At 38.8% G+C, this 14,777-nt stretch overlaps 1 long non-coding RNA gene across 6 annotated transcripts in view; it reads left to right on the top strand.

Moving 5' to 3' along the window:
• The window catches only part of LOC144318894 (uncharacterized), a 131,772-nt gene that overhangs the window by 15,175 nt on the left and 101,820 nt on the right, over window positions 1-14,777 (top strand). For all 6 annotated transcript variants that reach the window (XR_013384859.1, XR_013384858.1, XR_013384857.1 and 3 more), the window contains 2 exons: window positions 3,356-3,653; window positions 5,784-5,931. This is a non-coding gene — a long non-coding RNA (uncharacterized LOC144318894). The remainder of the gene's footprint in view (window positions 1-3,355; window positions 3,654-5,783; window positions 5,932-14,777) is intronic.

The following is a 14,777-nucleotide window of genomic DNA, read 5'->3' as shown; positions in this document are numbered from 1 at the left end:
CCAAAGGCAGGCGCTAAACCGCTGTGCCACCCAGGGATCCCTAGTCCATGGTGTTTTGATAGGGATTGCATTAAACGTGTATATTGCCCTGGGTAACATTGACATTTTCACAATATTAATTCTGCCAATCCATGAGCATGGAATGTTTTTCCATCTCTTTGTGTCTTCCTCAATTTCTTTCAGAAGTGTTCTATAGTTTTTAGGGTATAGATCCTTTACCTCTTTGGTTAGGTTTATTCCTGGGTATCTTATGCTTTTGGGTTTAATTGTAAATGGGATTGACTCCTTAATTTCTCTTTCTTCAGTCTCATTGTTAGTGTATAGGAATGCCACTGACTTCTGGGCATTGATTTTGTATCCTGCCACGCTGCCAAATTGCTGTATGGGTTCTAGCAATCTTGGGGTGGAGGCTTTTAGGTTTTCTATGTAGAGTATCATGTCATCGGCAAAGAGGGAGAGTTTGACTTCTTCTTTGCCAATTCGAATGCCTTTAATGTCTTTTTGTTGTCTTTCTGATTGCTGAGGCTAGGACATCCAGTACTATGTTGAATAGCAGTGGTGAGAGTGGACATCCCTGTCTTGGTCCTGATCTTAGGGGAAAGGCTCCCAGTGCTTCCCCATTGAGAATGATATTTTCTGTGGGCTTTTTGTAGATGGCTTTTAAGATGTTGAGGAATGTTCCCTCTATCCCTACACTCTGAAGAGTTTTGATCAGGAATGGATGCTGTATTTTGTCAAATGCTTTCTCTGCATCCAATGAGTGCATCATATGGTTCTTGGTTTTTCTCTTGCTGATATGATGAATCACATTGATTGAGTTTGGATGTAAAGTTCTGTGGATATCTGTAGATATCTGTGAAATCCATCTGGTCCAGTGTATCAGTTAAAGCTCTCGTTTTTTTTGGAGATGTTGTGTTTAGAAGACCTATGGAGTGTAGAAAGCGCTAGATTGAAGTTACCAAGTATAAGTGTATTATTATCTAAGTACTTCTTCACTTTGGTTATTAATTGAGTGATATATTTGGCAGCTCCCACATTCGGGGCATATATATTGATGATTGTTAAGTCCTCTTGTTGGATAGATCCTTTAAGTATGATATAGTGTCCCTCTTCATATCTTACTACAGTCTTTGGGGTAAATTTTAGTTTATCTAATATAAGGATGGCTACCCCTGCTTTCTTTTGAGGACCATTTGAATGGTAAAAGGTTCTCCAACCTTTTATTTTCAGGCTGTAGGTGTCCTTCTGTCTAAAATGAGTCTCTTGTAGACAGCAAATAGATGGGTCCTGCTTTTTTATCCAGTCTGAAACCCTGCGCGTAAGAGTTCTTTATATGTTTTGGACACTAGATCCTTATCACACATATGATTCAGTGAAATTTTCTCTCATTTTGTGGATTTTTTTTTCATTTTGTGGATTTCATTTCACTTCTTAAATAGTGTCCTTTGAAGCACAAGAGATTTTATTTTGATAAATTCAATTTATTTTTTTCTTTTGCTGCCTTCGGTTTTGGTTTCATATCTAAGAATCCATTGCCAAATCCAAGGTCATGAAGACTTACCCTCATATTTTAAGAGTTGTATAGAGCCAGCTCTTATATTTAGGTCTCTTATTCAGTTTGAGTTAATATTTGTATATAGTGTGAAGTACACAGTCTGACTGTCATGTCCACGTACTGTTTTCTCAGGACCATTTGTTGTCAATGCTATTCTTTCTCCATTGAATGGTCTTGGCACAATTGTCAAAAATCAATTCACCATAGGTGTATAGCATATTCCTGGACTCTCATTTTACTCTCAACTGATACATGTATGTTTATTTTTGTGCCAGTACCACAATGTTTTCGTTAGTATACCTTTGTAGTCATTTTTGAAACTGAAAATAGTCCTCCAACTGTGTTCTTTTTTGAGATTGTCTCAGCCACTCACGGTCCTTTGCAATTCCATATTAATTTTAGGATGCACTTTTCCATTTCTATAAAGAGGCAGTTGGTATTTTGACAGGGATTGCGTTAAATCTGTCAATTGCTTTGGGGAGCATGGTCACTTTAAAAATATTAAGTCTTACATTCCATGAACGTAGGATGTCCTTCTGTATATCTTGGTCTTCTTTAACTGCTTTTAGCCATATTTACCTTGTTAGTGTATAACTATTGCATCATCTTGGTGAAATTTTTCTCTGAATATTTTCTTTTTGAAATATTATAAATGGAATTGTTTTCCTCATTTCCTTTTCAGATTGTTCATTGCTAAGATACAGAAACACAGCTGATTTTGTACCTTGATCTTACATCCTGCAACATTTTTAAAAGATTTTATTTACTTATTCATGAGAGACAGAGAGAGAGGGGCAGAGACATAGGCAGAGGGAGAAGCAGGCTCGTTGTGGGGAGTCTGATGGGGGACTGGATCCCAAGACCCTTGTATCACGCCCTGAGCCAAAGGCAGACGCTCAGCCACTGAGCCACCCATGGGTCCCCATGTCCTGCAACTTTGTTGAATTGTTTATTAACGTTAATAGTTGCCTCTTTGTAGCGATTCTTTAGAATTTTCTCTATATAAGATCATGTCATCTGTGAATAAGAGATTGGTTTGCATCTTCCTTTCCAATTGGGAAATGACCAAAACTAATTAAAGAAAAATTCTATGGTAGGACAATATTTACATAAAATTTAAATATGCAAAATAACACTGTATATCGTTAGTGATACTTGCATGCAGTTACATAATGCTTTAATAAAACCAGGATTTCTGGGCATATTACGCTTTAATTATTTAATTTCCTTAAAAACCTCACAAGGTGGGCTTTCTTTTACTTTCATTTTACAAAACTGAAAACAGAAATCTAGACATTAAGTAAATTGCTCAAGGCCGCAGAGGTAGTAAGAAGTGGAGGTGGATTATGAACACAGGTGATCGAATTCCTGAGTTCCTGAGTCCCTGCTCTGAACTACCAAAAAAATCATAATGAATACCAAACTCATGATAGTGTTTAACTCTGGAGGGATCCCTGGGTGGCGCAGCGGTTTGGCGCCTGCCTTTGGCCCAGGGCGCGATCCTGGAGACCCGGGATCGAATCCCATGTCGGGCTCCCGGTGCATGGAGCCTGCTTCTCCCTCTGCCTGTGTCTCTGCCTCTCTCTCTCTGTGTGACTATCATAAATAAATAAAAAAATAAAATATTAAAAAAAAAACTCTGGAGAAGAAAGGAAAGGAATAAGAATGGGAAATGGCACCCATGATCTTCAATTGCACTTGTTAGATTGTATTTAAATTGGGTAGTAGTTGCACAGGTGTTCATTGTATTAGTATACTCAGGTTTTTTTTTCTTTTTTAATGTATATTCTTTTATTTCAGAGTTTAAAATTTATGAGGAAACAGTTAAGTATCTCCTGCAAGCAGTTGGAAATAGAGACACAAGACAGAAACTAAGCCCTGGCATGGCTCAGAATGAAAAGTGAAATACAAAAAATATAAAATACAAATTCAAGAAGAAAAATGAAAGAGATACTGTAGAAATAGTGTAAGCAACAAGAGCAATAAATATGAAAATCTCGAAGTTATTAAGTTTCTCGAGAAAGCTAAACCATCAAAATCGGGACATGACAGAAAATAGACAGACTGATAACCGCTGAAGAAGTTGACCGAGTAAATGGTAATTTCCTCCCAAAACAACTCTAGGCTTTCAATTCCCTCATTTGCTGTCCTTCAAGACTCTCTTGGCTATTCTTGACCGTTTGCTCTTTCACTTAAATTTTTAAATCAGCCTTTTCACATTTCAAAATAAATCTTGTCATTATTGTGAATAGAACTGCATTGAATTTGTAAATTAACCGAGAAGAATTGTCTCTGTGAATTTAAGTTATCCTACCCACGACGAAAGCTGTTATTTAAGTCTTCTTTAATGTCTTTTAATTAGGACATCTTTTTTTCTGTAAAGATCCTACACATCTTTTGTTAGATGAATCATTGAATAACTTACTTTGGGGGTATAACTTTATAAATTACATGTTCTAATTTTGTTGGTATATAGGAATGTAATTGATTTATACATTGATCTCCTATCCAGCAAGATACTAAACTTAGTTATTTATTCTCTTGGATTCTCTGTATAACTGTAGGCAGTTACACAGTGTGTGAATAATAATAAATTTATTTGTATTTCCAGTAAAGGTGATTTTTTTCTTTTAAGAATTTTAACACATGTATAGATATGTGTAATAATTGCCATACTCAGGACAGAGAATCGTTTAATCACCCCCATCCAATCGACTTCCTGCTATTCCTTTGTACTCACCCCAACAATCCATTAATCCAGGCCACTGCTGATCTGCTCTCCATCCCTATAGGGATGAAAATATCATATAAATTGGTTTTCTGATAATACCATGTAAGTGGAATCATATTGTATATAACCATTTGAACTACTATCATGCTTTTGAGATTCATCCAAGTTGCTGTGTGTACCAAAAGTTCGTTCCTTTTTATTCCTGAGTAATACTCTGTTATATGAAGGTGCCACAGTTTGTCATTCATCTGTTGTTGTTTCCAGTTTATGGTGATTATGAAGGGAGCTTCTATAAATATTTGTGTTTCGGTTTTTGTGGGAGCATGTCTTTATATCCTCTAGGGAAGATACATGGGAGTGGGGTTTCTGGATCATACTGTAAGTAAATTGCCAAGTGATGTTCCAGGAGGGTTGTATTGGAGTTCTGGGTGGTTCAGTTGGTTAAGCATCTGACTCTTGATCTTGTTATGCCCAAGATTGCAAATCTGAGAAACCACCAAGGAGCCGCCACCGATGCCAATACACAAGGGTTTATTAACAAGCTCGAGCCTGGGTCCAAGTATACCAACACAGCGGAGCAGGGACTTGGACCCCGAGGTGGGTGGGTTACAGCTGGGAGTTTATGGGCAGGTCTAGGGGATTTTCAGAAGAGGTGGAGGAATTTTTTCATTCCGATATGGGGGAAAGGGTGGGGGAGTTTCTTAAGATCTGTTTTCATTCCAATACTGGACTTTCTGTCTCCATCAGGAGCGTTCTGAGCTCTGTTTTCATTCTGATACGGGACTCTCTGTCAAGGGCGTTCTGTGTTTTTCCTGTAAAGTTTCAGCTCTTATTCACAGGGGCCTGTGATGGCTGTACTTGTGTTAATGCTAAACTTGAGGTGGAGTGGCCTTAATTTTCTCGGCCTCCACAGATCTCAGCCCAGGTGGTGATCTGAGAGTAGGTTTGAGCCCTGTGTTGGTCTCCATGCTGGGTGTGCAGCCTACTGAAAAAACAAATCCAGAATGTTTATATGGTTTTGCATTCCTAGCAACAATGTATGACATTTCCAGTTGTTCTGCATGTTTGCTACTGTTTGGTGTTTTAATTTTATTTAGCTGTTCTAATAGGTGTGTAGTGATATCTCAGTTTTAAGATTCATTTTATTTATTTATTTATTTATTTATTCATTCATTTATTTATTTATTTATTTATTTGAGAGAGAGAGAGAGAGCGCGCGCAAATGCGCAGAGGGAGGGCAGAGGCAGATGGAGAGAGAGAGAATCTCAAGCAGACTCCCCGCTGAGCATGGAGCCCTACAAGGTACACCCCATGATCCAGAGAGCACAACCCTGAAATCATGACTTAAGCTGAAACCAAGAGTCAGATGTTCAACCAACTGGACCACCCAGGTGCCCCTTATCCTAGTTTTAATTTGCGTGTCTCTAATAGCTAATGATGTAAAAAATCCTTTCTTTATTACTTGCTGTTCCTATAATTTTTTCTTTTTTTTTAAAGATTTTATTTATTCATGAGAGACACACAGAGAGAGAGAGGCAGAGACACACAGGCAGAGGGAGAAGCAGGCTCCCTGCAGGGAGCCCGATGTGGGACTCGATCCCAGGACCCCGGGGTCACACCCTGGGCCAAAGGTGGCGCTAAACCGGTGAGTCACCTGTTCTTATATTTTTTGGTGAAGTGTCTGTTCATGGTTTTGCTCATTTTTAAATTCAGTTTATGGTGACCTAATTGTAGATTCACCTGCAGTTATAAGAAATCATACAGAGAGACCCAGGTATTCTTTACCTAGATTCCCCCAGTCATAACAGTATGCAGAACTATATATTCTCAGAAGCCATAAATTGTGATACAATCCACCAGTCTTAGAGTTTTCCCATTTTACTTGCAATTATTTGTGCATGTTATGCATGTGTGTACATGTGTATGTAGTTCTCTACAGTTTTATCACGTGTAGGTTAGTGTATCCTCCACTACAGCCAAGTTAAGGAACAGTTCATCAACATAAGGATTCCTCAGGTTGCCTTTTTATAAGCACACCCACCTACCTCCTGCCTCCACCTTAACCCCTAGTAACCATCAATTTGTTCACCATTTGTAAAATTTAGCCATTTCAAAAATAGAATATATAATAGATAATATCACATAGATGGAGCCATATAATATGGAGCCTTTGGGGATTGGCTTTCACTAGTCAGCATAACTCATTGGAGATTCATCCAACTTGTTGCATGTTTGCACGTATTGATAGCTCATTCCTTTGTACTGCTGAGTATTATTCCATGGAATTTAAATAGTTTATCACAGGTTACTTATTTACCCATTGAAAGCATCTGGGTTGTTCCTAGTTCGGGGCTATATGAATATAGCTGTTATGAATATTTGCGTGAGGTTTTTTGGTTTTGTTTTGTTTTTAACTTTTACTTGCATTTATTTTATGTAGAATTTGTTTCCCGGGACAAAAGTTTTTGTGTCTTCAGTTTCTTCCGGGATCTCTTTTTCTTCTGAGCAACCTCCTCTTCTGGTTTAGAAACAATCTGCTCTTTTTCAGTAAGAATCATCTCAGTGCACCAGGGAGAACTCATGTATGGGTTAATTCAACCATGAGCCCTCTAAGTTGTATGCCACATCTTGGGGGCTTTGCTCATCTGGATGTGTTCAATGGCCAGGAAATCTACATCTAAACACTTAAGTTCAGCATTACTCTCTGCATTTTAAGGATGTGCAGTAAAAATTTAGTACTCTTCTTAGGCCACTGGCCCTTGTGTCCAGCCCCACTGTTTGGCCTGGGCATACACCTACCAACTCCACCATCGTAGCGAGGGAATGGCACATATTGCTTCTGCAAAGTGGCATCTTTCAGATCCTTGGTGGCTTTTCAGATATGCATATCCTTGATGGCCTGGGCAGTTTTACTTGTGTTCTTCAAGTGAATCTGAAGATTTGAACCTCTTGATTTGCATGATTTTATAGGGTTTTCTGGGCAAGTGAATAGCGAACCGTTTTCAGAGATCACCTTAGGCCGCTAACTTCTTATTCTCCAGGATAAATGCCCAAGATTACAATTTCTGGGTCTCTTTTTCTTTAAGAGTTTATTTATTCGTGAGAGACATAGAGAGACATAGGCAGAGACATAGGCAGAGGGGGAAGCAGGCTTCCTGTGGGGAGCCTGATGTGGGACTTGATGCCAGGATCCCGGGATCATGACCTGAGCTACCATCACACGCTCAACCACTGAACCACCCAGGTGCCCCCAGTTGCTGGTTCTTACAGTAATTGCATTTTTTAGAAGTTTTAGAAAAAACCACACAACTGTTTTCTGGAGTGTATCACTTTATATGACCTTCAGCAATGTGTGTGATCTTGTTGCTCCACATTCTTGCTATCAGTTGGTGTTGTCACTACTTCTCATTTTGGCCATTCTTAAATGTAAGTAGTGATACCTCATTGTAGTTTTAATTTCATTTCCCTGATGGCTACTAATGTTGAACATCTTGATTTGCTAATTCAACATCTGTATATCTCTGTGTTGAAATTATTGTTTATGTCTTTTGCCCACTTTAAAACTGAATTGTTGGGCAGCCCGGGTGGCTCAGCGGTTTAGCACCACCTTCAGCCCAGGGCCTGATCCTGGAGACGTGGGATTGAGGCCCAAGTCAGGGTCCCTGCCTGGAGCCTGCTTCTCCCTCTGCCTGCGTCTCTGCCTCTCTCTCTCTCTGTGTCTCTCATGAATAAATAAATAAAATATTTAAAAAAAAAAAAAAGTTGAATTGCTTACTTATTTTTCAGTTTTGAGACTTATATATTCTAGGTACAAGTTCTTTGTCAAATAGTGATTTGCAAACATTCTGTCTAATCAATAGCTTTTTATTATTATTCTTTATAACAATTTTATTGATATAATTAACATATGATATAATTCACCTATTTATATTTAAATTTTTCTTCCTTTTTTAAAAAAATTAAATTCAATTTGCAAACTTATAACACCCAGTGCTCCTCTCATCAAGTTCACTCCTTAGTGCCTGTCACCCAGTCACTCCATCCCATCACCCTCCTCCCCTTCTGTAACCTTTTGTTTCCCAGAGTTAAGGAGTCTCTCATGGTTTTTCTCCCTCTCTAATTTTTCCCTGCTCAAGTTTACCTCCTTTCCCTTATAGTCCCTTTCACTATTTATTATATTCTGCATATAATGAACCTATATGATGATTGTCCTCCGACTGACTTATTTCACTCAGCCTAATACCCTCCAGTTCCAACCAGGTCAAAGCAAATGGTGAGTATTCGTCCTTTCTGATGGCTGAGTAGTAGTCCTTTTGTGTAAATATATATAACTTTATCCATTCATCTGTCAGAAGACATCAAGTTTGGCTGTTGTGGACATTGCTGCTCTGACATTGGGGTGCAGGTGTCCTGGCATTTCACTACATCTATATCTTTGGGGTAAATGCGAAGCAGTGCAATTGCTGGGTCATAGGGTAGCTCTATTTTTCACCTCTTGAGGAACCTCCACACTGTTTCCCAGAGTGACTGTACCAGCTTACCATCCCATATAACTCACCTATTTAAAGTGTGCAATTGATAGATTTTGGTATATTCATAGAGTTGTGCAATCCATGTTCATAATCAATTTTAGAACATTTTTATAGTCAGTAAAAGAAACTTCATACCTATTGCCATTTTGACCCAACCTTCCTACCTGCACCCAAGGCAACAACCAGTCTACTTTATGTCTGTACAGATTTACTTACTCTGAAATTCCATGTAAAGGGACTCATATAATATGTGGCCCTTTTTTGACTGGTTTCTTTCAATTGGCATCGTTTTCCATGGTTTACGCATGTATGGCATACATCTGTACTTCATTCCTTTTATTTCTGATGGACTTTAAAGCTATTGTGAATAGTGCTGCTATGAACATTTGTGAGCAGGTTTTTGTGGACATGTTTTCATTTCTTTTGGATACATACCTAGTTTTGGAACTGTAGGGTCATATAGATGTTTAATTTTCTGAGGAACTACCAGTGTCTTTTTCAAAGCAGTCTTCTCATTTTTTTAACAGTGCCTTTCATGTGAAATGTAAAAAAAAAAAATAAGATTTTCTGTATTTATTTATTCATGAGAGACACAGAAAGAGGCAAAGATATAGGCAGAAAGAGAAGCTCTCCCTGGGGGGAGCCAGATGAGGACTCGATCCCAGTGTGACATGATCATGACCTGAGCCAAAGGCAGTCAGCCACTGAACCACCCCAGTGCCCCAAAATGTAAAAAGTTTTAAGAGTCCAATGTATTTGTTTTTTCTTTTATGGATGGTGCTCCAAGTCATGTCTATCAACTCTACTTAACTCCAAAATCACAAGATTTCTTATGATGTTCTAGAATTTGTAGAGTTTTATGTTTTACATGTACGACTGTAACTGATTTAAGGTTAATTTTTCCATAAGGTGTGACGTTTACATGAAGGTTCTTTTTTTTTTCATATGAATGTCCAACCTTTCTACATCATCCATTGAAAAGATTGTCCTTTATCTACTAAATTGTTTTTGTACCTTTGTCAAAAATAAATTGGCCAGAGACAGGGATATCCCAGGAAAATCAAACTACATACCAATAAATATCCCTTATGCATATAGATGCAAAAGATACTCAACAAAATGAGAGCAAACTGAATCCAACAGCATATAAGAAGATTATATAGCATGACTAATTGGAATTTATCCCACGAATGCAAGGATGATCCAACATAAGACCAACGAATGTAATATACCACCATTATAAAGTGAAGGGGAAAAAATGATGCAGCAAAACCATTTGACAAAATCCAACACATTTACATGATAAACACACTCAACAAACTAGAAACAGAAGGGAACTTCCTCGACATGATAAAGGGCATTTATTAATAATAATAATAATAATAATAATAATTCCCCACAGCCAACATTATACTAAATGGTAAATGATTAAGAGCTTTCTGCCTAATCAGAAACAAAATGTCTAATTTCACCGCTAATACTTAGCATTTTACAGACAGTTCTATGGTAAGTAAATAGGCAAGAATAAGAAGAAAAGCGGGATGCCTAGGTGGCTCAGCAGTTGAGCATCTGCCTTTAGCTAAGGTTGTGATCCTGGAGTCCTGGGATTGAGTCCCTCATTGTGCTGCCTGCATGGAGCCTGCTTCTGTCTCTGACTCTCCCTCTGTGTCTCTCATGAATAAATAATAAAATAAAATAAAATAAAATAAAATAAAATAAAAGTCATTCAAATTGGAAGGGAAGAAATAAATCTTTCTCTATTCATAGGTGATAATGCTCTTATCTACAGAAAAGCCCAAAGAATCTACATAGAAGCTATTATAAGTTAAATGAATTCAGAAGGGATGCTGGATACAAATCAATATACAAAAATTAGTTGTTTGTATACACCAGCACTGAACAACATTAGAAGGAAATTAAGAAAACAATTCCATTTGTGATAGCATCCAAAAAATATGCGAAAGAGTAAAATTTAACCAGAGATGAAAGACTTCTATGCTGAAAACTACAAAACATTGATAAAATAAGGGAAACACAAATAAAACAAAAGGCACCCTGTGTTCATGGATTGGAAGACTTACCATCGTTAATATGGCAGTTTGCCATATTGCCATATCCCAAAGCTATCTATAGATTCAGTGCAACCCTATCAAAATTCTAATGGTCTATTTGCAAGAAAAAGAGAAGCCAGTCCTCAAATTCATATGGGATTGCAAGGGATCTTGATTATCCATAACACTGTTAAAAAAAGAACAAAGTTGGAAAATTCAAGTTCTCCATTTCAAAAAAAACCCAACAAATCTACAGTAATCAAAATTATGTGGTACTGACATAAGCATAGATTTAGAATAGAACTGAGACTCCAGAAATCAACCCATATATCTATGGTTAACTGAAATTTTTTTTGTAGACTCCATGCCCAGTGTGGAGCCCAGTGCAGGGCTTGCACTGACAACTCTGAGATCAAGATTTGAGCTGAGGTCAATGGTTGGATGCTTAACTGACTAGTCACCCAGGTACCCCTGATCAACTGATTTTCTTTCTTTTTTTTTAAGATTTTGTTTGTTTATTTATTCGTGAGAGACACACAGAGAGAGAGGCAGAGACACAGGCAGAAGCAGAGGGAGAAGCAGGCTTCATGCAGGGAGCCTGATATGGGACTCGATCCCGGATCTCCAGGATGACGCCCTGGGCTGAAGGCAGACGCTTAACCACTGAGCCACCCAGGTGTGTAAAAAGCAAGTTTATGATTGCCAGGATTGTGGGGAGTAGGGAATGGGGAATAACTAACTAATGGATGTAGGGTTTTCTTTGGGGGTGATTAAAATGTTTTTGAACTATATAGAGGTGGTGGTTGCAAAACATTGTGAGTATTTGAATGCCACTAATGTATTCATTTTAAAATACTTTTGGGACACCTGAGTGGCTCAGTGGTTGAGCATCTGCCTTTGGCTCAGGGCATGATCCCAGTCTGGGGATTGAGTCCCACATTGGGCTCCCTGCAGGAGGCCTGCTTGTCCCTCTGCCTATGTCTCTGTGTCTCTCATGAATAAATAAATACTGTATTTTTTATTTTTAAAAAATATTTTATTTATTCATGAGAGACACACACACAGAGAGAGAGAGAGAGGCAGAGACACAGGCAGAGGGAGATGCAGGCTTCATGCAGGGAGCCTGATGCAGGTCTCGATCCCAAGAACCCAGGATCATGCCCTGGGCCAAGGCAAGCCCTAAACCACTGACCGACCCAGGCATCCCTAAATAAAATCCTTTTAAAAAATAATTTTATTTAATGTGATGTCATCTACCATAAAGTTGCCCATAAAAATCAATTTGCCATGTTTTTGTGGGTCTGTTCATCTAAGGTGAATGACTGAATGACTCAATGAATCGATACATTGGAGATGATCTCCAAATGCAGGTGTTAATGTTTACTCTCAAAAAGTAGATGCCTAGGCCAACTCAATCACAGCTATTTTTTAATTAATATTTTTAGTAGAGGTATGTTTTTCTATTCTATTTTTTTTTTTAAGATTTATTTCTTTAGTCATGAAAGACACAGACTGAGAGAGAGAGGCAGAGACACAGACAGAGGGCGGAGCAGGCTCTTCCCAGGGAGCCCCATGCAGGACTCGATCCTGGATCCCGGGATCACAACCTGAGCCACCCAGGTGTCCCTCTACTCTATTTTAACAGGAGCTGAACTTGGACCTGAACATCAGGCAGAGTCGGACACCTGACCATGGAAAACCAATCAGCTTGGGCAGCCCCGGTGGCCTAGCAGTTTAGCACTGCCTTCAGCCCAGGGTGTGATCCTGGATACCCTTGATTAGTCCCATGTTGGGCTCCCCGGGTGGATCCTGTTTTTCCCTCTGCCTCTTTCTCTCTGTGTGTATGTGTGTTTCAAATAAATAAATAAATAAATAAATAAATAAATAAAATCTAAAAAAAAAAAAAAACACCAATCAGCCAACCAAAGGAAAATGACATAAATTTATACAAATTATTTATCTGAAAACTGTAAAGAAGGCTAGAGGATGCCCTCTTTATCCCCAATCCAGCATTTTTTAGAAGCAAAACACAAAACAAAATGTTTGTGAATGTAAAATCCGAGCACATCACACAATGTCTGGCTCATAGAAAGTGCTCACTAAATATTTGCCCAATGTTGAATGGATGAATGAACATTCGCAGTGGATAGCTTTCTAAAAGGGTTAAAGAGCCAACATCCCCACATGGAAATAAGGACAGAACCAGTTTTGGAAGCAGGTTAATTTAAGTGTCAACTTGAGAATTTCAGGTGATAAACAGTAGCTTAATGTACCAGGAATTCGGGATCCCTGGGTGGTGCAGCGGTTTAGCGCCTGCCTTTGGCCCAGGGCGTGATCCTGGAGACCCGGGATCGAATCCCACGTCGGGCTCCCAGTGCATGGAGCCTGCTTCTCCCTCTGCCTGTGTCTCTGCCTCTCTCTCTCTCTCTCTGTGACTATCATAAATAAATAAAAATTAAAAAAAAAAATGTACCAGGAATTCTAGTTGCAATAACATTTGGTTAGTTAGGTAGGCTTTTATCAATGATAAACTATGGGAAGTATTAACCAGCCATAAAAGAACCTTTCACAGAAATGTACATTTCTTGACGATGAGGGAGGGCCATGTGTGTTGGAATACACAGTAGCTACTTTAGAATAACTCCAGGAGGAGGATCAAGAGATAGAATGGATGCCAACAAAGGAAAAGGAAAGAAAATTCCTCATCAAGAGTAAATAAAGTATCAAATGGAGAAGAAAATAGAATAGGAATATTAAATTTCTAGGTCACTCTGCATCGTAGCAGTTATGGAAATGTGATGGTCAAATGCTAATTAGAAATAAACATTATGAAGCAGGAATGTTGAGGGAGTGAATTATTACAAAATTCCTATGATTTTGGTATAAACCATTTACATATTACACTTTAATTCAAGAACAAAAATTTAAAGCCAGCTGGTAGGGCAGCCCGGGTGGCTCAGTGGTTTAGCGCTGCCTTCAGCCCAGGGAGTGATCCTGGAGACCCAGGATCGAGTCCCGTGTCGGGCTCTCTCTGCATGGAGCCTGCTTCTCTCTCTGCCTGTGTCTCTGCCTCTCTCTCTCTCTCTCTCTCTCTCTCTCTCTCTGTGTTCTCATGAATCAATAAAAAAATTAAAAATCTTAAAAAAAAATAAAACCAGCTGGTAGGTAAATAAGGGCACATTAGCTCCTGGGAGAATGCTTTCTACAATCACATTAGAATATGATAACAATTATTACTTTGCTTTTTAGTGGCTTCCAGAAAGCTATCTATTAACTACTGTCACTGAACTCTTAGTGAGTGAATCACTCTGGGCCTTGTTAAAACTACAGAGGGTGATCAGGTAGTTTCACTTTATTAATGAATTGCTCTGCTGATTGTTACAGGGAACTAGCATCCCTCCAGGACTTCTCTCATTATGATACATTTGGGTTGCCTGTTTTTCTCATAATCGAATACCACAAAGAGGAACCCAAGAGAGTCCTCTTAGCCATCTTGAGAAGTTATTAAGCAAGTTCTGATTGCCTTCAGAGCAAGTGAAAAGCAGCTCCCATGTTCTCAGTTAAACTTCCCTCCTGTGGGAGAGAGGGCCTCTATTGAGTGGGAATAGTTTCTCAATGATGGTTTAAATAGAGATTGTCAAGACCTGTTCATCTTTTAGAAACTAAACTATTTATGGGTGAAATGTTGTAATGTCCGAGATTTCCTTTAAAATACTTGCAAGGGTCCCCTGGCTGGCTCAGTCAGTAGAGCATGCCACTCCTGATCCAGGGACATGAGTTTGAGTCCCACATTGGGTACAGAGATTACTCTAAAAAAGTAATAAGGAGATCCCTGGATGGCACAGCAGTTAAGTACCTGCCTTTGGCCCAGGGCATGGTCCTGGAGTCCCGGGATCAAGTCCCACATC

Source organism: Canis aureus, chromosome 8, assembly GCF_053574225.1.
Source record: "Canis aureus isolate CA01 chromosome 8, VMU_Caureus_v.1.0, whole genome shotgun sequence".
In the NCBI taxonomy this organism is placed as follows: Eukaryota; Metazoa; Chordata; class Mammalia; order Carnivora; family Canidae; genus Canis; species Canis aureus.
This window is presented reverse-complemented; position numbering and strand designations above follow the sequence as displayed.